Raw genomic sequence first — 24,799 nt, 5'->3', positions numbered from 1 at the left:
TTCTCAGTAGATTTATGTAGGTTATGTAATTTCTTATTTCTTTTTGAACTTTCAGATTCTTCTGGTGATAGTTCTCTAATACATATGTTTATGCATCCTAAATCTATCTCCAGCATGTCTAAAGTAGGAATAGTGCCTCAGAATCTATAGACCAAATTGGGATCACAGAGAAGGAATGAGCATGTCCCTCCTGTTAGGCAATTTTTCCTCGTATTGTATGTATGCTCCATATGCTACACCCTGCTGCCCACAGGCAAGAGAGATAAACTGTTTATACTCCTGAGGAAATTTTAAATGCTATTTCAAAGCATTTCTTCTGCATTCTGGCACCAAACTATCACAAAGTATGCAATTTTCAGTTCTATTTTTCCCACCAGAAAATCATCACTATTCTTGAATGGGCAATATGAACTCCATTCCCCTAAAATCACTAGAATTTTCAATCATTTCTCATTGTCTTCTGTGTAGCTGTTTTATGCTCCTCTTTGAAAAATACTCCAGTTTAACTTGAGCAGAGAAGTAGCAGCAAGGATAAATTAATCCCTGCTCACTCAACGAATGTACTTTAAGACAGGCAGAGGCCCAATGACACAATGCCTCATCTTCCACCACCGTGCACTTGGGATGTAAATGGTTTCATTGTCTCATCTGGGAATCATCAGCTAAAACTGGCATTTGACATGTTAAGGGAACTTTCTCCCAATTCAAGAATATCGTTGGGTTTCTGGAGATCCTACATTCTCAAATTGTAGGAATATTCTTAATGAAGTGCAACTTAGATAAATAACTCTTAATATTTTCAAGCCTCGAGCCCTGAAAAGAGCATTTACTTTGCAACTGGAAGACAGGAAGACACAATGTCTTGGGTCAAAACAATAATACTGTCTCATTCCAACAAGTTTATTGGTTTTTGTGGACTTTTTGTTTTTGTTTTTTGCCCATTATAGGTACCCTTTAAATAACAATGAAATAGGTCATGTAGGAAAGGAAAGATTTATTATGTGGCATTCTAAGAAAGGCAAATATATAGGAGTTGTATTCACTGGTTGCCAGGATCTGGGGGTAGGGCAAAAATAAATGCTACAAAGGATAATGAAAACATCTCTTTAAACAATGGAAATATTCTTTATTTTGATTGTGGTGGTGGTTATGCCACTGCATAGGTTTGCCAAAATTCACTGTATTATATACCCAAAAGGATGAATGTTATTTTAATAAGCAAAAAAGATTTTCAAAATATTTATTTATGTCAACGGAGGGCTCTAGCTATATGGAATTAAATTAAATCATATAATGAATGAATTATTCATATAGCCATATTATGAATCAAGCTAGCATGGATTAAAAATGTTCAACATGGAAGTCTTTGCTGTACAGTGCAGTAGGAAGAATGTCATTGCCATTTTTAAAGGTGTTCAAACAGTGGTTGGTTAAACTTTAGAAGCAGATGATCTGGGGCACCTGGGTGGTTCAGTCAATTGGGCATCTGCTTTCAGCTCAGGTCATGATCCCAGAGTCCTAGGCTGGAGCCCCTCATTGAGCTTTCTGCTCAGCAGGGAGTCTGCCTCTCCCTCTTTATCTGCCTTTCCCCAGCTCATGCTCTGTCTCACTTTCTCTCTCTCAAATAAAGAAAATCTTTTTTAAAAATACAAGTGGAGGATCTAAACTCATGACAATAGCATTGAAAGAAAAGACTATAGGTATATAATTGGAATGTTGGCAGTGGCTTAGGAAATGCATTTTTAGTAGAAAGATAATTCATAATATATCAAACTCAGTTAAAAAATATTGAATACTGGGATCCCTGGGTGGCGCAGCGGTTTGGCGCCTGCCTTTGGCCCAGGGCACGATCCTGGAGACCCGGGATCAAATCCTACTTCGGGCTCCCGGTGCATGGAGCCTGCTTCTCCCTCTGCCTATGTCTCTGCCTCTCTCTCTCTCTCTCTCTGTGTGTGTGTGATTATCATAAATAAATAAAAAAAAATTAAAAAAAATATTGAATACTGAAAATTGAAAAGATACATTGCTCCTATTTGCTACAAAGAAAACAGCAATTTTTCTTTAAAAAAATTGCTTTTGTTATGAAGATTTCTTCCACATTCTATTCCCCACTTAGTCATAGTTTTGCTAACTCTAATGTCCATCATAGAAGTGATATTATTCATGATAGAAGTTCTTGGGGACAGGTGGGTGGCTCAGTTGATTAGGTTTCTGGCTCTTAATTTCAGCTCGGGTCATGATCTCAGAGTTGTGGGATTGAGTCCCCATCCTCCAGCATGGAACCTGTTTAGGATTCTCTCCTTCCCTCTCCTTCTTCCTCTATCTCCCACTCAAAAACAAAACAGAACAAAACAAAATAAAAGAAGTTCTTGATAGTTAGAGGTAGAATTGGTCAGATCAGTTGTTACATTTTCATTATATAGGTAATATACTTACAATTCATGAAGTATTCATTATCTGAAAGATTCCATGGAAAAATCATTTATAATATTATTTTATATAACCAATAATTGTACCTGTGATGCAGTTTGCACTGACTGCTTATCTGTTGTATTTTGTGCAAGTGTTGCATTTCTTACCTCGAAATTTTACCATAACTCTGTGTTTCCTCCAAACTTTATAGTGATATCAGTATCAATGTCAGAATTAGGGAGCTACTTCTGGTGAGGCACAGTAAGTTTTCAATTACTGTCAACATAAGCCTTAATCTAGACAAGTATAATCCTTAGGATGTAAAGAGTACAAAATCCAAAGAAGCAGTAGCAGAGAAACAGGTTGGATCAAAGATCTGAAAGAAAATTAGAGACCAAGTACATAACAAGATATGTATGTATGATATATATGTATGTATGATATTAAGAACAGAGCAGAACTCAGGGGCGTTGGCCAGGAAGAGAGGAATGCAGCTGAGTCAGGTAAGGTATGCATTGTTGAGGCATATCCTGGCTAAAAACAAAAACAAAAACGAAAAAGGCTGGTAAAAAAACTAGCAATGAAATGACAAGCTAGTCTTAATACTAACATGAGTAACTGGGTTTATTTTTTCTTTGATTTTATTTTTTTATATTTAAATTCAATTTGCCAACATATAGTATAACACCCAGTGCTCATCCCATCAAGTGCCCTCTTTAGTGCCCGTCACCCAGTCACCCGATCCCCCCATCCACTCCCAGGGTTTGTTTATTTATTTATTTATTTATTTATTTATTTATTTATTTATTTATTGAAGTAATCTCTATACCCAACATGGGACTTGAACCGATAACTGGGAGATCAAGAGTTGCATGTCCACCGAATGAGCCAGGCAGGCACCCCTAATTTACTGAGTTTAAAACAAGAGTTTCACGTGTGTTTCTCTCTGGGCCTAAATCTAGTGACAGGCAGCCCTTGGCTTACTTAATCAATAGGGATGGGCAGGCTTTTCTGTTCTAGGGAGAGCAATATTGGAGGGAAATTTCTGGTAAAGTTGCTTAACTATAAACAAAAACAATAACGATGAAAATGTGATGAATAAACAAAATGTGGAAGGGCAAGAAATGGCAATTTAATCTTCTGAGAATAGTAGAGGCGAGGCGAAAAAGTCAACATTCTGCTCTTAATTAAATTCTCAGCATTACTGAACATCCGTGCCCTCCACTAAGGAGTACAGAGATTACAAACACTCTATCCAGTCAATATGCTCTGTGCAAATTGTCAAGTTAATTTTCTTTCCATTAGTATATTTATTGTGCTTACATTTTATTTTCATAAATTCTAATCATTTTAAATATGAAATTCTTATTCAATAAGCATAAGCAAACTGCTTCTACATTATTAGTAACAACTAAATATATTTTTAAATGACTGTTGCTAATAGGCTAGAATTCTTATTTAATATTAAGTTATAAATCTCAGTCCAGTGGAATAATCACAATATAATAAGAATCTGTCCTTATAAGCATGAAAATGCAAAGCTAAGATTTAGATGTAAGTGTAAAGAAAAATGTAAATCTTTCTTTAGTAGAAAGAGACATATCCCAAATGTATTATATCCAATGTGCTCATATGATGTTTTTGCAAATCCCTTTGCAGTGTCTTAATTATTTTATGAATAGTACTTTTTTCTCAAAGAAATCTTTTTTCCATATAGATTATATTAAATATTAGGGTATAGAGGATGTAATACAAAAAACTTTTGTTTTTATGAATTCTAAATGCATAAGGAGTTTATACTACAGTTTTTTTTTGATATTAGGGAAAATTTAATATTCATTAAGGACTTCTGTTCTAGTTTGCAGGTGTACTTGAAAGAATTCTGTGCATATTTAAAATAGTTCCTCTCTCAATGTGTTTTTAATGTACATATCAAAAATCGTTGTCTTGTTATTTTATTAAAGATCTTGTGCATCAATTTAGGTTAAAGAAAGTTAAAAGAAAAATCTATTCATTGGATATTTGTACACTATTTTGGGGAATGTAAAGTGGGATAGCCGTTATGGGAAACAGTACGGTGTTTCTTCAAAAAATTAAAAACATAACTACCATATATCCAGCAATCCCAATTTCTTGGTATATATTTAAAGGATATGCAATCAGATTCATTGACAGGATTGTTCACAATCGTCTTAATAAGTGTCCATCAATGGACGAATGATAAATTGCAGTGTATATGGAATATTTTATAAAAAGAACAAAACCCTGCCATTTATGACAACACGGATGAACCTGGAGGGCATTATTGCTAAGTGAAATTACACAAATATGCTTTCTGGGCACCTGGGTGGCTCACTCAGTTAGACACCTGCCTTCGGCTCAGATCACAGCTAACTAGCTCATGATCCTAGACTCCCAGGATGGAGCCTGGCCTCAGGCTCCCTGCTCAGCCGGGGTCTGCTTCTCCCTCTCCCTCTGCCCCTCCCTCCCTCCCTCCCTCTCTCTCTCTCTGTCACCCGCTTTCTCTCTCTCTCTCTCAGATAAATAAATAAAATCTTACTTATATGTGTAATCTAAAAAATTGAACTCAGAAACTGAAAGTAGAATGGTGGTTACCAGAGGCTGTTAAGGGGGGAAAATGGAGAAATGTCAGTTAGAGGTACAAACTTTCAATTATAAGATGATTAAGTCATGGGGATCTAATGTACAGCAAAGTAACTACAGTTAATAATATTGTATTTTATACTTGAAATTTGCTAACAGAGTTGATCTTAGTGTTGCCACCATATACAAGCAAGGTGGCTATGTAAAGTGATGGATGCGTTAATTAGCCTAATGTGTGTATATCAAACCATCATATTGTGCACATTAAATATATACAATTTTTATTTGACAATTATACTTCAAAAAAACAGGGGGAAAAGGGAATATTGTGGGTTAGTCCCAGAAAATATTCCAGGGAAGTTAACCCCATTGTATCTATCATCACACTGAGTGTCATGGTTGCTTTTTCTAATTAGGTTGTACAATTATGTCTTCTGTTCTCCCTCCAACTTATGCTGTGTTGAGAAGTCCTCAGTAGCTGCATTCCTTTTGCTGGAGCCTACACTTGACAAATATGTCTTAGGAGAGCTGTAGGTCACTTGTATTATATAGTAAACTGACATTGTTACACAAATTTAACCAACCACACTATACAGGATGAAGATAAGATGATGCAACAATGGTCAGATATCCTCAATCTGCTGCTACACCATTTACTATTATCTCTGAGGTTTAGGAAATATAGAATAGTGCCTGCTATGTAGTAAGCTCATAATAATATATATTATTTAACATAAAGTAATAATAAACAGTCACTTTATATATTACATTTTCTTTCTTTACCATTTTAGTACATATTAAATAAGGAAAATGAAAACAGCAAAAATGTACTGTTTCACCCTAAAAATAATTATATGGGATATAATATATAATATTACCAATATTTTACGTAATCATAAAAATTCACAACACACAAGAAATTTCTTACCCTTACTTATAAAAAGTAAGAATAGCTTTAAAAGGGCTTTAAAAGAGAAGACATTAAGAATATTATTAATCAAATAGACTTTTTTGTTATTTATGTTCTTTTTCAATGATTGCAATGTGCATTTTTCACTTTGTGGGAAATATTATTAGAGCTGAAATGTCAGACAGAGATAAATAATGTGAGAAACTTATAAAGATAGAATGCAAAACAAAAAAAACCTCTTAATTACATTTCGGTAAGTATCATGCACAGGTACCATCTGAGCTACAAGAAGATTATACAAGAGAGTCTGGGAATGTTTCCAAGCCAAAACTAAGTTTGAACTGAATCTTGAATGTGATCATCAGCAAGCCAAGAAGACAGGTTGCAGAACAATGAAGTAGTGAAATAGAGGATGTTTCAGAAAGAATCGACATATCCTGTATGGAATATAGAACAGCCCATAGTATTTAGGCCTATTAGGAATATGAATAAATTTGAAAATACAGTGAAAGATTAAATTTGAGAAGGAAGCAAATGAGATCATGGGGAACATTTTATGTCACATTGAATCAGTAGTTCCCAAATTATAGTCCCAAGACCACCATCACCCGGAAAAATGCTAATCGTCAAGGCCTCCTCAAAACTACTCAATCAGAAACTCTGAAATAGGGTCCTGAGAAACTTTTTTTTTTTAGACAAAAACTTCAGATGATCCTGTGCACTAAAATATTGGTAGATATTGGTATTTGACATTAAAAAGTCATGGACGTATAAAGCTGAGAGAAAAGCTTAAATGAATACTTTAAAATAATCCATTGGCAGATCCATTGGAAGGAAGTAAGAATGAAAGGGAGAAGATGGGTTCAATAATGTTTTTGGCAATTCAGAAGGGAATTGATGCTGTTTTGAAGTATAATAAGTGGTGATAAAGAGGATGGAGCCGATTTAAGAGAAATTTGGGGTGTAAAATTGAGATATGAACAACAGGATGAAGAAACATAAGAAAAAGGGATGAGGATTGCTTGATTTCTAGTTCTCTAGCTTTGTGAACTAAGTAAATCAGGTATATTACACATGCAGTTGCTTTTAAGCGTATATTATCAATTTATATTTTCCTTTTTATTAATCTTTTTCAACAACTCTATCTAAATTCTTACATATTCTTTATGTGGTTTAAGCCAAATATCTACAATAGTGTAAGTATCTACAATAATAATAATAATTTAAATGACAACTGAGTTTCCTATTTATAGGAATGTATACTGTATATGGCAAATTGTACTCATCACCTGATACACCTTGAAATGATTTTTGTGGAATATCAAAGTGATCATTTATATACTACTAATTCCAGTTACCAGGTAGCCAAATGTTAGGTATACTGATATGAGTTCTAAGCCTATTGCAGGAAATGTAATTAAGAGTGAGAACCAGAAAATATATATATTTCCTTTAGATTTTATTTCCAAAATAACAAATTTATTCTCACTTCTCAACCTTTTAAAATTAATGATAACATTTTAATGCTAAGATGTGGCTTTATAAAGTTTATTTTAACATTACTTCATCAAAGAATGTTGAGGTTAGGGGCATCTAGCTGGCTCAGTCAAAAGAGTATGTGACTCTTGATCTCAGGGTCATTGAGTTTGAGGTCCATGTCGGGTGTAGAGGTTATTTAAATAAATAAACTTAAAAAAATGACTGTTTAGGTTATAGGAATTCCTAATACTTTCACTCTAAGTGGAGCCAAAAAACTTGAGCCATGGAAATGGAAAGACAGTAACAAAGGGCAGAAACTTTAGGAAAATGTGTTTTTTGACAATGGAAAGAGGGACACAGGTCAATGTAATGCACATGCCAAGTATTATAAGAATGTCATAGGCATTTGCTCACTTAACCTTCCAGTGAACTCTAAATTAGGAGACAATATATATTACCAAAAATTTTCAAATAACAGAATTAAGTCTTAACTTACTAAATTTACAGAACTGATAACAGAAAAATAAGAGAATTTATATCCAGATATGACTGCTTCTGGATTCTTAACTATTCTTTACCACCTTGTAAAAAATAAGATGTAAGAGAGGTGAATAGGCAAGTACATAGACACAAAGGTAGATCTAGTGTAGTAAAACAAGGAAAGCAGAAATATCCAAAATAAAGATGAACTTATTGATCCTTGCTTAGTGTCTGAGTGTGTGTGCCCGCATATACACATGTGCTGTTGGGGGAGAATAACCAACTTTGGATTTAATAGTAAAAATATAAATCATGGCAATTGGAGTATCTATTAAATACTGGTATTTTCCATTCTGCATATTTCTTTTTAAGATTTTATTTATTTATTCAGGAAAGACCCACAGAGAGAGGTACAGACACAGGCAGAGAGAGAAGTAGACTCCCTGAAGGGGGCCTGATCCAGAACTCGATCCAGGACCCCGGGATCACACCCTGAGCCAAAGGCACCTGCTCAACTATTGAACCACCCAGGTGCTCCCCCTTTCTGTATATGATTGTGACAACACTGTACTAGCTACACAATGAAAGCATTGCTTATTGGAGACAAATTATATCATGGTACAAGCAAGCATAAATACAAAGAAGGGAGAAAGGGAGAAATATCAATATAATATCATAGATCATAAAACAGTGCAAACTTCAAAAATTAAATGTAGAGAAGTCATAAATAAGAAAAAGGCTAAAAATATCAATGAAGTTCTTTTTGCTATTTTTACTTTTCCTCAAGATGTCTATATTGGAGAAAAGTTTATCCTAGTGTATGTACCCACACACACACATTTATATAAAATTTAACTAAGTTATATTTTAATATTTCCCCAGCAAATGACTAGTAAGATATTCTACTATTTAGAAATAATACCAGGGAAGATCAAACAAAATACTGGATTACTCCTGTGAGCAAAAATGTATTTTTGGAAATGCAAATAAATGTAATATATTCATAATCATATAAAATATTATAGCTTACTGTGACCAATTTCTGCTGATCTACTGCATATTCTTTTTAAAAAGAAACAATAACCTTTTAAATAAAAATAAAGTAGCTAATTGGAATATCCTTAAATAATTGTTAAGTTGTGGGTACCACTGCTTGAGGTATGATAATAATTACAAAACTCACAGCAGCATTTCCAAAAATATACTCACCTAGTATAGTAGATTGATGAGTGAGTCATATTGTTTCAGTAATCTTCAGAATATATAAATGTTCATATATAATAAATTTAGTTGCCCACTATGAAAGTTGCTGATACAGAGCTTAAGTGTTCGTAGTAATAAAAATCACTATTAAGTGAGGGGTAAGAGGGAGCGCTTCTAAGAAATATATGAATTCCTGTTTAGGTTATTCTCTCCCTTATACTAAGCAATTTACCACCATGATCACAATTTATCCCAGTCTGAACCGAAAGTCTCCCACAGAACATTAATGCTTGCATTAATGTAGATTTTGCTAGCTAACATTTTTCTCTGTGACAGTTTCATGTTCAAAATTGTATATGCATGGCCCTCTACGCATATAATTTTATGATTATATTTTAAAATGTAATGACTTCATAATTTTATACCTGGAAAAGTCATCAATGGTTCTAATAACTTTAATAAATTGGATCATTAATATTAATTATTTTGAAGATATGTTGAATACATCGAGTCAGAATACCTGGGTTTGGGACTTTGTTAATATCATTAGAGGTGATCTTACTTTTTGCTTTCTAACCACTAATCTAAGAAAAAATCAATTTGGTTCTAATCATTAAAAATATATATATGTAGGTTCTATAGCATACATGGGGGTGGTCTTCTTCCTCTGAGTTGAAAATCCAAGGTGTGCCCTTAGCAAATGTAAAGAATGTACAAAAAAAAAAAGAGGATACAAACAACTGAATGAATTGCATAAATCAAGAGACAAGTAGATGATACATTACATGTTACATATGTTAGCTCTGTGTGTTCTAACCTAGCACGGATTCTTTTTATGTAATTACATATTTATGAAAATCATTTATTATATTTGTATCCTCTATTAAAATATAAAAAAACAAGACTCTTAACTTTTAAAAATATTTTCATCCTCAGAGACTAATAATGGGCCTAAGACTCTAGTTACTCAATGTTTATTAAATAAAATGAAAAATATTTACATTTGATTGGGCAATTCTATTGCATTAAACACTAAGTATTGTCAGTATGCTAATTTGAAAACATTATCAAATATTAACATGAAGAAATTGAGTTCAATGATATAAAATAATATCCCCAAGATCAAACAAGTGGTTGAGCCTGTATTCAATTGAAGTTCTCAAGTAAAATAACAATTATTAATACCATGATAGTAATAGTAGCTAAGACATATAATACTAAGTGTCAGAACAGTTTCTAATCCCTTATTCATATCAGCTGGTTTAATGCATATAACCACCTCTGAAATAGGTGGGATATTACTCTTATTTTACTAAAGGGGAAAATGTGGCACCAAGAGAGAGGGGTTATGATATGTAACCTCTACATAGTTACACAGGTGGAGGGTTGAAGAGCTGAAATTATAAAACCAGTCTGGTTCAATAGCTATTCATTTAGACACTAAGCATTATAGCTTCTCAGAATGGCCATTCTGTTTATGAAGCAACTTGGTCCCTGTGTGAAACTACTTCTAAATAATTACTGGATGTAGAGTACATAAATATGTTCTGGAGGTGGGAAATGTTCTAGAAATGCAGATTCACTCGTTCAGCAAATGCTACAAAATTTCAACATGATAAGATTGGGGTATGCAAATCATAAAGATCACTGAAATTCATAATCCTAAGAAAAATTTTTATGATGTAATTATTACTTGGTGATGTGCTTTTCAAACAGCACAGTTAAGTAAAATAAGGACTAGCCTAGAAGAAAAAAAATTCTTAGGTTCTAATCCCCAGCTACAAAATCAATAGCCATTGAACAGTCATTTACTTTACCTGAATTTCAGATTCTTGATCTGTTCAATGAGGATTATAAACTCCTGATACGATTGCTTTAATGAGCTATTAGAATAATTATTGACTTAATGTTTGTGAAAAGGCTGTGTACAGCAAGTGCTATGCACATTTTCAGTAATATCTTAATGATTTATTTACACTTAACTCCTATACAAGATAGTAAACTTCTTCAGAACAGTGTATATATATAATATGTCTTGGAAGGTCCCAGAATATCCAGCAAAATATCTCATACTTAGATTCTCCCCTAGAGAACAGAATGACCGAATGTTCAAGCTCTGATATAGTTAAACATTCCTCTGAAATCATTCATTCATTACATTTTCCAGCTTGGGCAAATGATTTAAATTCTTTGACTTAACATTACTCATCTAAAAATATATATAATAAGATCCGTGACTCCTTCATAAGGTTTTTAAATAAGACATTAAAACACTGTTTACAAACCAGTGATACATAGTAAATGTGTAATAAATGTTACAGATATGGAAATACATATTCATGAAAAGTTAACAGTATATTAATGAGATCAAACAAGGAAATCTGCACTGTAACATAGGGGACCATTTCAAATAAGATTTTCTGAAGTGGTTTATGTTTAAATGGCATACCTTGGGGGTTAAAAGGCCATTTTTTTTTATGAACCTTTAAACACACTGAGTTTGTAGTCTAGCTTCTCTTATGAGGATTCTCATAGGACCAATCATCCTGTTTTCTCAGGACTGTTCGAGTTTCAGAAACTGGAAGTCCTCAAGGTAGAAGCTATTGTAGAACTATCACTCCAAACCTAGGCAAAATACGACAATCAGCCACCAATATTCAAAATAATCTAGTCACACAGGAATCCTCTAGCCAAGCACCTGATCCTATGTCTTCTGCTTCCTCTAACACATCAGAGAGTAAAAAGTTCCCCAACTCTTCTTCACATCTAAACCATGTGTTGGTTGTTGGAACAACTCAATCGTCATGAAACCCTTCTGGCCTGGTAAACAATTGCACACGTTTTTGCTGTCTCTATCTTCTGTGCTAGATTCTAAAATGAGAAATATACAACTCTTATTTCTCTTTTTAATATATTTTCATTCTGTAAACATTTCCATTTTTCTTACTCTATCCTTTGGTGTTTTTGAGAGTGAAATACACTCTAATCACCCCCAACTAGCAGGTAAGAGTAGATTGGAAAAGGTTGATCTATTGCTTATGTGTATTTTATCTCAACTTACCTGAATGTTTCATGCCTCTCTGCTTCATTTATTTAATGATTCACTGAGCATCTGCTGTCTGCCTGGCTTTTTATTAGGTGTAGGTATAGAGATGAGCTAATACAGGAAACTTATCAATGAGGATAACATAGGCTAACAAAAAAAGTTAGAATAAATTTTGAGAGTTCAGTCTGGCTGAGCAGGGAAAGAATAAGAAATGTTTCACATGGAGTGAAGCTTGAGCTTGAGTTGAAAAATGAATAACTTTTCTTTGATTAGAAGAAGTTTGGGGAATAGAAATTATCGTCCTAGTCAGAAAGAACCATATGGAGGTTATAAAACATTTTGGTGTTTTCGGAGAAGTGCAAGTGGTTCAGAACCAGTAGAGAATAGAATAAAAGGAAAGGTAAGACTTATAAAAAAAATTAGGCTAGAAATTAGGCAGGGCAATACTATGAAGACCCAATACATGGTGAATATTACCTTTTTTCCTTTGTCTTTCTTTTACTGTGCCTATCTGCTTACCCATTTGTGGTCTTCAGAAGTTTTAACAAATTGAGTGAAAATAACAGAAGAAGGTGATGTATTTCCCTTCCCTTTTCTATCATTACTAAAATCAATGAGTATGGGAGTAAAAAATAATAAAACCGCTGGCAACTATATTTACCTTTTGACTAATGTATGTCTTAGTACATTTACAATGTTATTTCCATCATAAAATTCATTTAAAAACAAAGTAAAACCAAATAAAAGTGCTGCCAAAGAGCCTTGATGCTGCTTAGATTATATAAGATTTACTCAATATAGAATGACAGCATAGAGAAGGAAGCCATAGTAACATAGGGCCAGGGCAGTAGCAAAAAAAAGAAAAAGAAAAAAGAAAGAAAAGAAGAAGGAAGGAAGCAAGGAAGGAAGGAAGGAAAGGAAAAAGATTTACATAAAGAAGACATTACACCAGACACTGCATTCCAGGTTGTCTCTACCTATCACCTCCACACATGATTTCATTCTCTTGTGATCCAAGCACCAGGAACAGAGGAAAGCACATAATCATAGCACAGCTACTGAAATTCAGGAAATTAACAGTTTAACAACACTGTTATCTAATCAACAGGTTTTGTTAATGTCTTCAATTGTCTAAGTAATGTTCTTTATTGAAAAAGAAAATCTAGAATCATGCATTGGCTTCAGTTGTCATATTTTAATCCTTCAATCTGGTATACCTTCTGAGCCTGTCTTTTTTTCTTTTCTCTTATTTTCCTTCTTTTGAGTATTTCTGATGCTGACATTTTTTAGATGCTGAAGGTTTTAGAGTTATTTAAAAATATTCATCAGTTTGGGGTTGTGGGACATTACTTCATGAGTTTTAGTTTAATATCCTTTTGGCAGAAATACTTCATACTTTATAAGGATGTTATATGTTAGATAGGAAGGTACATATTGTGAATTTGTTTAATTACTGTTGATAATGCTCAAGAAAGAACTTAGTAAATCCTGATAATAATTTAACATGATAAAGCCATGGCCAGGAAGTTTAAGTTTCCAGTTAATCAGGCAAAATTTGGAATAATTTGTGCTGTGCTATATATACATGTGGAAAAAAGAGATTACTTACAGGGGTTTATACTTAAACAAAATACATTTATTTATTGAAAGAGAGAAAGAGAGAGCAGGGGGAGAGACAGAGAGAGAGAAGGAGAGAAAAAATCTCAAGCAAGGTCCACACTCAGAGTGGAGCCCCACATGGGGCTTGATCTCAAGACTCTGAGATCATGACCTGAGCTGATATCTAGGGTCTGATCCTTAACCAACTGAGCTACACAGGCGCCCCAAACAAAATACACTTAAAACCATGAAAGAGTCCTAGAATAATGTTGAATATTTCTTGAATAACTTCCAAATTTATTAACACAAATGATATTTCATAAAATAACCAATAAATTTTGATATTTAAATCCAATTACAATGTTATTATGAATGGCCATACTAGTTCTGACAGCTGCTTATGCAGGTTTAAGTTTTTATTTAAATTCCAGTTAGTACAATGTTAGTTTCAGATGTATAATATGATGACTGATTCAACACTTCCATACAACACCCAGTGCTCATCAAAGCAAGTGCACTCCTTGATCCCCACCACCTATTTTACCCATTCTCTCACTGTCCCTCCCCTCTGGTAACCACCAGTTTGTTCTCTATAGTTGAGTCTTGTTTCTTGGTTTACCTCCCTTTCTCTTATTTTTTCTCTTTGCTTGTCTGTTTTGTTTCTTAAATTCCACATATGAGTGAAATCATGTTATTTCTCTTTTTCTGACTGACTTACTTCGCTTAGCATAACACTCTCTAGCTCCACCCATGTTGTTGCAAATGGCAAGCTTCATTCTTTTTTTTCTTTTTCTTTTGGCTGAGTAATATTCCATTCTATGCATATATGCCACCTCTTTATCCATTCATCAGTTGATGGACACTTGGGTTGTTTCCATAATTTGGCTATTATAGATAATGCTGCTATAAACATTTGGGTACATATATTCCTTAGAATCAGTATTTTTGTATTCTCTGGGTAAATAGCTAGTAGTGTCATTGCAGGGCTTAGGGTAGTTCTATTTTTTACCTTTTGAAGAACCTCCATACTGTTTTCCACAGTGGATGTACCCATTTACACTCCCACCAACAGTGCAAGAGGGTTCCCCTTTTCCACATGCTTGCCATCACTTATTATTTCTTGTCTTTTTGATAGTAGCCATTCTGACAGTTGTAAGATGGTATCTCAATGTCGTTTTGATTTGTATTTCCCTGATGATGAGTGATGTTGAACATCTTTTCATGTGTCTGTTAGCTATCTGTATGTCTTTTTTGGGAAAATGTCTATTCATGTCTTCTGCCCATTTCTGAATTGGATTATTTGTTTTCTGGGTATTGATTTTTACAATTACTTTATATATTGTGGATACTAACCCTTTATCAGATGTGTCATTTGCACTTACATAGCACACTGAGGGCAGACAATATACCTTATTCACTGTTTGATCAAGGGCTAACTCATAGTTATTTCTAAATAAATATTTTAGTAGACTTTATTTATACCTTAAAAAGATATCCTTGAGTTCTAAATGTTTATTAATTCAGAGTAAGCTTTTTTCCAGTTTTGATTAATAAGGTTTGTGTTGACTAGTTCAGTAAATGATTATTAACAGCTTCTCAAAATCCTTGTGATAAACATTGTGAATTAAAAAATATGATCCCTTACCTTAAAAATGTACATTATTGTATTATACTGGTTATCATATTTTATAATTTCAATTTTAATATTACCTATGGGAAATGCATTTTTCCAAAGTTACCGTGAAGTTATTTTTAAATATATGGGCTTTGGTGTTAAAATAAAAAGTCTGGATTCAGTTTACAGAATTATGTCCTTCTAGAAATGTCACTTTGTAAATTCAGTAAGCAGTTTCTTCATAAGCAGGATTATTGTGAGAACTAATGTAAAGGAGATAATGTATCAAACCATAAGTCATATAATTTTAATTCAAAATAGACAAATGAAGTTAAATCAATTATTTAATAATTGTATGCCTTTGCCAAAGATGAGCTTAATATTTCAAGATACCTGTTTTTTTTATATTTAGGATTCTGAATTAATTTGAGAATGTGTTATCTTTTCTTAATTATGCTTTTTAAAATGAGTTATTTTGATTTATTTATTATTTTAAGTAATTTTTCTTGTGTATTACATAAAATATTGCTGCTGTACTACAGAAGGATAGAAAGGTAAAGGGGTACTTAGATTTCCTAATATTGTTATACTATATTTATTAAGGTGCTACTGGTTAAGGCTACTTAATACTCTAATTTTATTTCAAATGGAGTTTTTTTTTTCCTTCAAAAGTAAAATTAATCCTTGAAAATGCTATATCATGTTTGGAATCAGTAATAGTTTGGGATTTAAGTTGTATTTTATTACTTTAATAATTTTGTAAATGGTTTGTAGCCTGTCAAAAGATATACTTACCATCGGCTCAGCACCTAATCCATTATAGTTGACTGTAATTCTATGTCTATGTGCCCTTGCTTCTCAACCTCCAATACATTTAGGTAATTTTGGCTGAGGTACAAAGGTAATAAGAATAAAGAAGTTGCAGACAGCAATGCAGTATACAGTTTCTTTTTTTTTTTTTTTTTTTTTAGATTTTTTTTTATTTTTTTTTATTATTATTTATTTATGATAGTCACAGAGAGAGAAAGAGGCAGAGACACAGGCAGAGGGAGAAGCAGGCTCCATGCACCGGAAGCCCGACGTGGGATTCGATCCCGGGTCTCCAGGATCGCGCCCTGGGCCAAAGGCAGGCGCCAAACCGCTGCGCCACCCAGGGATCCCAATTGCACATGTAAATTTAAGTGTATAATTTAGATACTACAGACATTTAAGCTTAGTAATTTTTGACATATACAATAATCTATAAGCACTTAGTGTAGTTGTTTTAAACCCTGACATTGAGGAAGCTAGAATAAACTCTACTATGGCCAATATCAAACACTTTGAAAAATTGATGAAACAGCTATTTTATTAGTTAAATAGATATGTTTTGTTTATCATTACATTTTGTAATTATAGTATTTTGGGTATCAAAATGAGTTTAGTAATGGAATATTTTTTAAAAGCATTAAATTTTCTTGATTTGTATCATAGTTTTAATTTAATTTGAATCAAAATCCCATAGGGAATTTCATAGCACTTCAAAATATAATCCCAAAATGCTAACAGTGGTTCAAATAATGGACCAAGCTTAAGAAAATGAAGTATTTTAAGAAGGATAAATTACAAAGAGTTTCCCCACCACATACTTAAAAACAGTCTGTAGCTTTAAACAGTTTACTTTGTGAACCAATGTATATTGAAATAAATATATGTATCTTAACGAATGAGCCCATCATCCATGTAATTATTCTGCCTAAAAACCTAGTTGTTGCAATTAAAATCTCCTTTTGTCTCACTTCCAATAGCTAGTCTGGCTAAATTTTAGCCTAAATATCCCTTAAATCTGTCCTTTTACCTCTCTCTCTCAAATTATCATCGTTCCAAATTGAGTATCATTTTTTACTTGGATAAATTATTCATTTTAGTCACTACACGTTCCAGATGTCCCATATACTAGCCTAAGTGAATTGTTTTAAGTTCAGTGTCAATCTTCTATTAACATTCTTCAGTGACTTACCAACCACCATTGCTCTTCTCAAGCCAATGCAATGCCACTTAAACATTCTGAACAGTCCTGCTTAGTCCAGCCCCTGTTTTTCTCCACCTACGTGGCTTACTTGTCTTCCTTCCTCTTTGCTACACTAGCATGCCTACAAATCCCTGAATTTACCCTGTGCCCTGGTACATCAGGAACACCGCACATGTTCTTTCTTTTGCCTATGATGCTTTCTCCCCAATCCTATACGTCCCCTCCTATGAATAATCTCTTAGAACTCAGGTCAAAGTCAACAAAACCATTCTGTAAAACATCCTACACTTTTCTATTGAAATGGACAAGTTTTGGTTATAAATATATTGTGCAGTTATTTGAGTAGTGTCTGTCTCTTCCATTAAGATTTAAGTCACATTTTATGTCTGCTTTTGCCCAACATTTCATTCTCATTATCCAACAGAGTGCCTGACAGAGAGTAAGGGCTCACTGATTTAATATATGATGAAACAGGAATTTTGGTTTTCCAAAGTATTTTATTTTCAGTTTCAAAAGCATTGAATATCATTTAATTTATGCCACTCTGTTGCCCACTTAACTTCATCAGAATCATCAAGTTAACACAGAGCCTAGAGGACATAGGTCTCTTAAAACAGACACAAGTCTCTTAAAACACACCTAGCCTTTAAAACTTACTTCATGCTTTAATTCTCTATAGACCATTTGCCTTTGCCAAGTTGATTTACTCTTTATCTCCCAAAGATGTATCCCATATTCTTCTGTTTCAGCATGTCTGTGCTTCAGGACCCTTCAGCTCTACAAAGACTTACCTAAGGGGAATGTTCATTGTCTTCTAATGCGTGTGCTTATATATAAGATATATAACTGTATAATATATATTTATATTACATGCATAATTATACTTATATGATTGAGAATTTTTGTATACTGCCATGCATACTTTCATACTTCATGTATGTATATGTCTTACAACTAGATTTCATTTTTTTAAAAAGATTTTATGATTTACTCATGAGAGACACAGAGAGGCAGAGACATAGGCAGAGAGAGAAGCAGGCTCCCTGCAGGGAGCCCGATGTGGGATTCAATCACAGGAACCCGGGATCAAGACCAGAGCAAAAGGCAGACTCAAACACTGAGCCACCCAGGTGCCCTACAACTAGATTTTAAATTATCATATATATGAACAAGAGTTGTGTTTTATATGAAATCATATTGTTAATAAGGATTTGCAAAACCTTATTAATTGATGGATGCATTAAAAATTTAATTTTTAATTTAAATTTAAAATTTAGAAATTAGAAATTGAACTAAAGAATTATGAAAAATAGTCTTAGTGCAAATGTCCGTTCAATGATTTTATATGATGTCCTAGTCTATGTAATTCAAAAACATTTCATAACAAGTTAAGATTTCAAGAAGTTTAATTTTCTGATTAGCAATCATGAAGCATTCTTATACAGAGGGTGATCTGATTAAAAGAGTGATTTTTCAGGAGTGATTAGCAATAACAAACTTACCCAGTAATTCAACAAATAAATATGTTATGTTCCAGTTAAAGGATCAATGCTGAAGATGTGAAGGTTTGTGAGATGAGTCTGGGTCTTGTTCTTTATGAATTTTCAGAATTAAAGATGGTTAATATTAATTTTTAGTCTAGAATGGCATGGGGAAAGTCTGCAGAAATTCTGGTAAGAGTTGGTAATTATTGCACAGATAGAATTATACTTGAAGATGTTGACTATGAGCTAGAGATGAAAGAGTACTGCAAAGTGGGCAGCCCCGGTGGCGCAGCAGTTTTGGTGCTGCCTGCAGCACAGGGTGTGATCCTGGAGAGCTGGGGTCGAGTCCCACGTCAGGCTCCTTGCATGGAGCCTGCTTCTCCCTCTGCCTGTGTCTCTGCCTCTGTGTGTGTGTGTGTATGTCTCTCATGAATAAACAAATTAAATCTTAAAAAAAAAAAGTACTGCAAAGAGAGATTGGCAAGATTTAAACACTGATTGCGGAGATTTTATTCACAAAGGGCTCCACACAGTATCTGAATCAAATTTGCCTGAGATTCTTAATGAAATGCAGTTTTCTAGGGTCTATCTCAGCTTTACTGAATCAAAATCTCTGGCAGACATCAAGCCATTTAAGATAGATGTAAAATATTTAACCTGAGGATTAAAAACATAGTATTTAAAGACAAGATAGCAGGTTTGGTTTCTCTGTTTGTAGGAAATCTGACTAGAACATCCCACAAATTATTGGAGATATAAAGCAGACAATTTTTGAGAGGTGGAAAATCCATTTAAACAAACAGCTTATTTAGCCTCTATGTAATTTGAATTTATTTTTAACAAATAATTACTTTCCCAGTTCATAACATTTATCTCATAGGTTGAATCTCTATATATAATCATTTGAATTAGCATCTTATGTTAAAGGCCTTATAATTCTCAATTATAGTTTTGTGAATGCTTTTAATGACTTTCATTATTTAATATTCTTTAGTGACCCCGTTTACTTATTGCATTCATTATTTTCATGAAATTTTCTAAATTTTATTTTTCATATTTTATGTAGTTGTTTACAGTTCTCTTACTTAAGCGGGCATAAAGGATTGCAGACCTTCCACATCTGGTTCTATGTTGTTGAATCTTTCAAAATAAAATATTTGTACTAAGAGATAAAGTTAGTTATATTTTTTCATTTTATCTGTCATTGCATACATTTAGTTTTAAATACTTTTAACAATTACATTTCAATATTTTAGTCCTAGTTTAAAGTAGAAAAAGTTGGGCATTAAGGTACTTTATTTTTCTAATCTAGAACTGTTTCAAAAATCAATTAGACTTCTCAAACAGGTAAAAGTGGTCAAAATTCTAATTTTGTCCTGTTATGAATTTTATATTTTTAGGGTTCTACCAAGATTTGAAAGATTAGGTGTCATGATGTGTAACACATAGACACTAAATGAATACATTAATGTATATGTATGATGGAGCCATCAATGTGCTCTGGAAATGCACAGTTGGATATCATTATGATCTTTCCCCTCAAGCAGTTGTGGTTTACCAGAAAGAGGTATATGTAGGTCAAAGATCTAGTGTCTGCCATAAATGTATCGTTGTCAATGCAATTGGCATTATATTTTAAACATTCAATTGGGCAATATGATCTGTTCATTATCGATTTAATCACCTTTCATTATTGCTGTCCCATCATTTTTTTTCTAATTGCTCAGTATTTTTTATCACTGAATTATCGAAGTTACATAAGTGAATTTATCATTTTCCTAAGCTCCTCAAATCTATTTTTACTTACCTGCATAACAAAAATATGCATATTAAAAAGTGTGGTGAATAAGAAAGCAATAATGACATTATTTAATTTGCACTACATAATATATTCTTTATGCGTTGCCTTTAATCTCATTGTGAATTAAATTTTTTCATTTGAAGAAGTAATACTTGAAAAATTATCATATTTTAAATTTTATGGGGATATAATTGATTAAAATTTTAGATTCTGGATTAACCAGTGGTCATTATGCATACTCTTATATCACGGAAAGTCAAAAGTTAAAAATAGAGACATTTGATCATCTGCTTAGTTCATGAATACAATTTCAGCTAAAAATTTACATTTTAATTGTTAAAAATCTTACCGTATCAGTAAGCTTCTCTTTTATATTTGCCTATACTAAAATGGCTCATACTGTGATAGTATTTGCATGTCCTACATGATCTATACTTACCAATTTTAAAGTAACTCCTTTGGGTAAGGTAAAATGGGTTAAGAGGTAGCTACGCAGTATACTGAGCCTAAATTACAGCAATCACACACACCAGGAGGGGGATGGGAATAAAGAGAGGGAGATTGACTAAATTGCCTATTAGCTCTATAAAAAAATTAAGCTATTTTCATCTGGAGAATTATCTTGCTCTTGTGGAAAAAAAAACCCATAGAATTTTGAGTCAGACTGACCAGAACTGCATTTACTTTCTAACATTTTTTGGTTGTGAAACTCTGGGAGAGCTACTCAAGCTTTCTGATCCATAATTTACTTAATAGAAAAATGGAAATATGAAAACCTCAGAGAGATTTTCTGAGCATATAATAAAATTGATACATATTTTCCCCTGCACTTTAGAATCAGAGCCATTCATACATATTTTTCTTTATTATTTCTTTACACAGGCTCACCCATTCCATAGCTCTCTTCTACATGCCAATGGCTCCCAGATATATATCGTTAACTGTTACATTTATTATATTATAATTTTCTAAAACACAAATTCAATAATCTCATATAAATATAAAATAAATACATAGCAAAGATCCTGTTTAATTCATTGATTAATGACAGGATCTTAAAACTGGCCCAAAAAGCATGTGCCAAAATAGCTATAGTTATGTGTTTAAATATGTATACATGCATGTATGTATAATATACAATTTAATAAGGAAATGTTAGAATAAGATTTCTGAGTTAGAGCTCAAACTGGTTAATGTCTTATAGGTCAAGAAACTATAACCTTTCTTTTCTATTCTACTAGATAGAAATGATATTCATATATACTCAACAATAACAACAACAAATCTACAAGTTAGCTTCTACCCCTTCAATACAGTGGAAAAATGGCCTAGTTCATAGGAAATCTTGTGAAAGAACATAAAGTTATCTCTTTTTTCTGTTTCCAAGTTTGGGATAATATATATGTAAATGTCTATATACATGTATATGTAATTTTATATAATAACAATATAATTATAATGCAATATAATAAAATATAATAACAATATGTAATTATAATACAATATAATAAAATATATGTAATAAAGTATTTTTTCACTAAGTTGACATTTCCAGTTTGTTGTCTGCTAGTGTCATCATAATAATCCTATCTGAAACATACACATACATTCAATCAGTTCTTTCCTTTTTTTATATCAGGAAATAATGCCATCATCTCTCCATCTCTTCAAGCCTCAACTCTAAACATTGTCAATCCTTTGATACTCCTTTTCCGTTATATGCACATACCGCCACCATCATGTCTTGCTTTCAGTACTTAAACTGTATTATAAATGTATCTACTTTGCTTGAATTTCCATTAGTACTTCTATTCCACGGCCTCTCACCTGTATCACCGCTGTGGCTGATTAACAGGTTACCATTACTTCCAACCTCAACTCCTTACAATCCATTTTCCACCTCTATGCTGCTAAGCCATCCAATGGCTTACCCATTACTCTTTATACAAAATTATTACTCCTGTCTAGAAAGTTCTGTGATCTGGCTCTGGATTAACTTGCCAAATTCACCTCATACCATTCCCTGCTATGCACTCACTGCCTTCAGCCGCACTGATCTTCCTGTTTCCTGAATTCTCCAAACTCTTGTCCATTTTGACAATAGTTTATTATCCCTGTTCCCATAATGCTCATCCCAGAGTCATCTTTTATTTGGATCTATGCTTAAATATAACCGCTTATGAGAGACTTCCTTGATCACTGAATTTACTCTATTTTTTAAAATTTTATTTCTTTATTTGAGAAAGAGAAAGCACAAGAGGAATGAGAGACAGAGAGAGAAACAGACTCCCCAGTAAGCATAGAGAGTGACTTGGGCCATCCCAGGACCCCAAGGTCACAACTGGAGCCTAAGTCAGATACCTAATCTACTGAGCCACCAGGCTCACCCACTCACCTAATCACTGAATTTTAAATTAGCACTTCCCCATTACTCTGTATCATGCCATCCCACTTTATTTTCTTCAGAACATAACACAACACATATTATTATTAGTTGGTCTTGTTTCCACTGGAATATTAGCTCCATGAGAATAATTATTTATTCCTCTGATTCAATACGGTGTCCTCAGTATCCAGGAAAGGTCCAGACACATGGTAAGCACTTAACACATTATTTGAAAAAAATAAATAAAAAAAATGAATGAGTTACACAGATGAAGTGCTAGATAAGCTAAGCTCTGAACAAAAGTGAATTTCTTAGAGAAAATATTTGGATCTACTAAACACTAAATTCACATTTATTTTTCCTAGTTCTAGCTATGGCTAAAATTGTAATTAAATTCAAATATGTTGTCAGAACCAAAAGATCATTTTTCAGTTACTATTTGTGATAATGCAGTTTGGAATTTACTCAAGAAATAGTCTATGTCAAATAAGTACTGCCTTATGGTAGTAAGTATAATATATACTACTATAATATAATATACTTACTACCATATATATATTATATATATAATATATATAATATAATATATAATATAAATGTGAATTCTAATAACTTACCTTTTTCTTTTCAACATGCTTTGATAGTGGCTTTTCTTTTTTTTTAAGTTTTTATTTATTTATTCATGAGAGACACAGAGAGAAAGAGAGGCAGACACAGGCAGAGGAAGAAGCAGGCTCCCCTCAGTGAGCCTGATGTGGGACTTGATCCTGAGACCCTGGGATCATGCCCTGAACCAAAGGCAGAGGCTCAACTCTTGAACCGCCCAGATGCCCCAATAGTGGTTTTTCAACATCCTTAAAATGTTTTTGTTTACACCATCAGAACTTGTTCTTTACTATAAAGTTTGTGCCTAGAAAAAGGAAGGACACTCACAATAACAGAGCATGGATAGTGTTTTGACTTTTAAGCAACAATTTTAGGGATACCTACCCTTCTGACTTAGAACACGTGAAATGGAATCTAAACTGAGGCTGCTTCAGAGGATTCAACTATGTCTGTTTTGTGCTTTTTTAGGACTATACTTCCATGATTTATCTCATAGACGATTTACTAAATATTTTATTTTGTTATATTTGTCTAGTGTGTACTGGTATACTAATTTAATGATAGATGGCTTATTTTGTTTTGTTTTGTTTTCCCTAGTGGTCTGAACATTGGTGAATTCAAGAAATTCCCTCTAGGAGTAGGAGAACTAAAGGTCATTTACTTGTTGGATTTACAGCTGTTTATACTGAGAGAGAGCAATTCATTTTTTTATTCTTTGCTTTTAATGTCAGAGAGCTTATGACCCTATGGCATTTTCCATCACCTTTAGGGGCATCCAAGGGCAAAGAGTATTCGTTTTACAATTAGTCGTGCAGATTAGAATCTGTGAAGTGGAAAATAGAACAGTTTGTACTGTCAGGGTCATGGTATAGTATCTTTAGCAGGATTGAAAAGTGATCTGACCTAGATTAGACACATTAGCAAATCACTGAAAGATCCCTGGGAGACTGTGTAGGGAAAAAAGAATGATAACCAGAGGCTAATTTGAAAGCCAGTTCTACCTATTGATCATTTCGTGTTTGTTTTTTAAGGAAAAAACTGGGAATGTGTGTATTTGTGTGTGTGTGTGTGTGTGTGTGTGTGTTAATGTAAATGCATTTCTCAACATAGACATTCAATCATTTGAACTACATATTCACATATTTTAGCCACTAGAACTGTGC

This window comes from Nyctereutes procyonoides, unplaced genomic scaffold (genome assembly GCF_905146905.1).
Source record: "Nyctereutes procyonoides isolate TBG_1078 unplaced genomic scaffold, NYPRO_anot_genome, whole genome shotgun sequence".
In the NCBI taxonomy this organism is placed as follows: domain Eukaryota; kingdom Metazoa; phylum Chordata; class Mammalia; order Carnivora; family Canidae; genus Nyctereutes; species Nyctereutes procyonoides.
Note: the sequence above shows the minus strand (reverse complement) of the source record.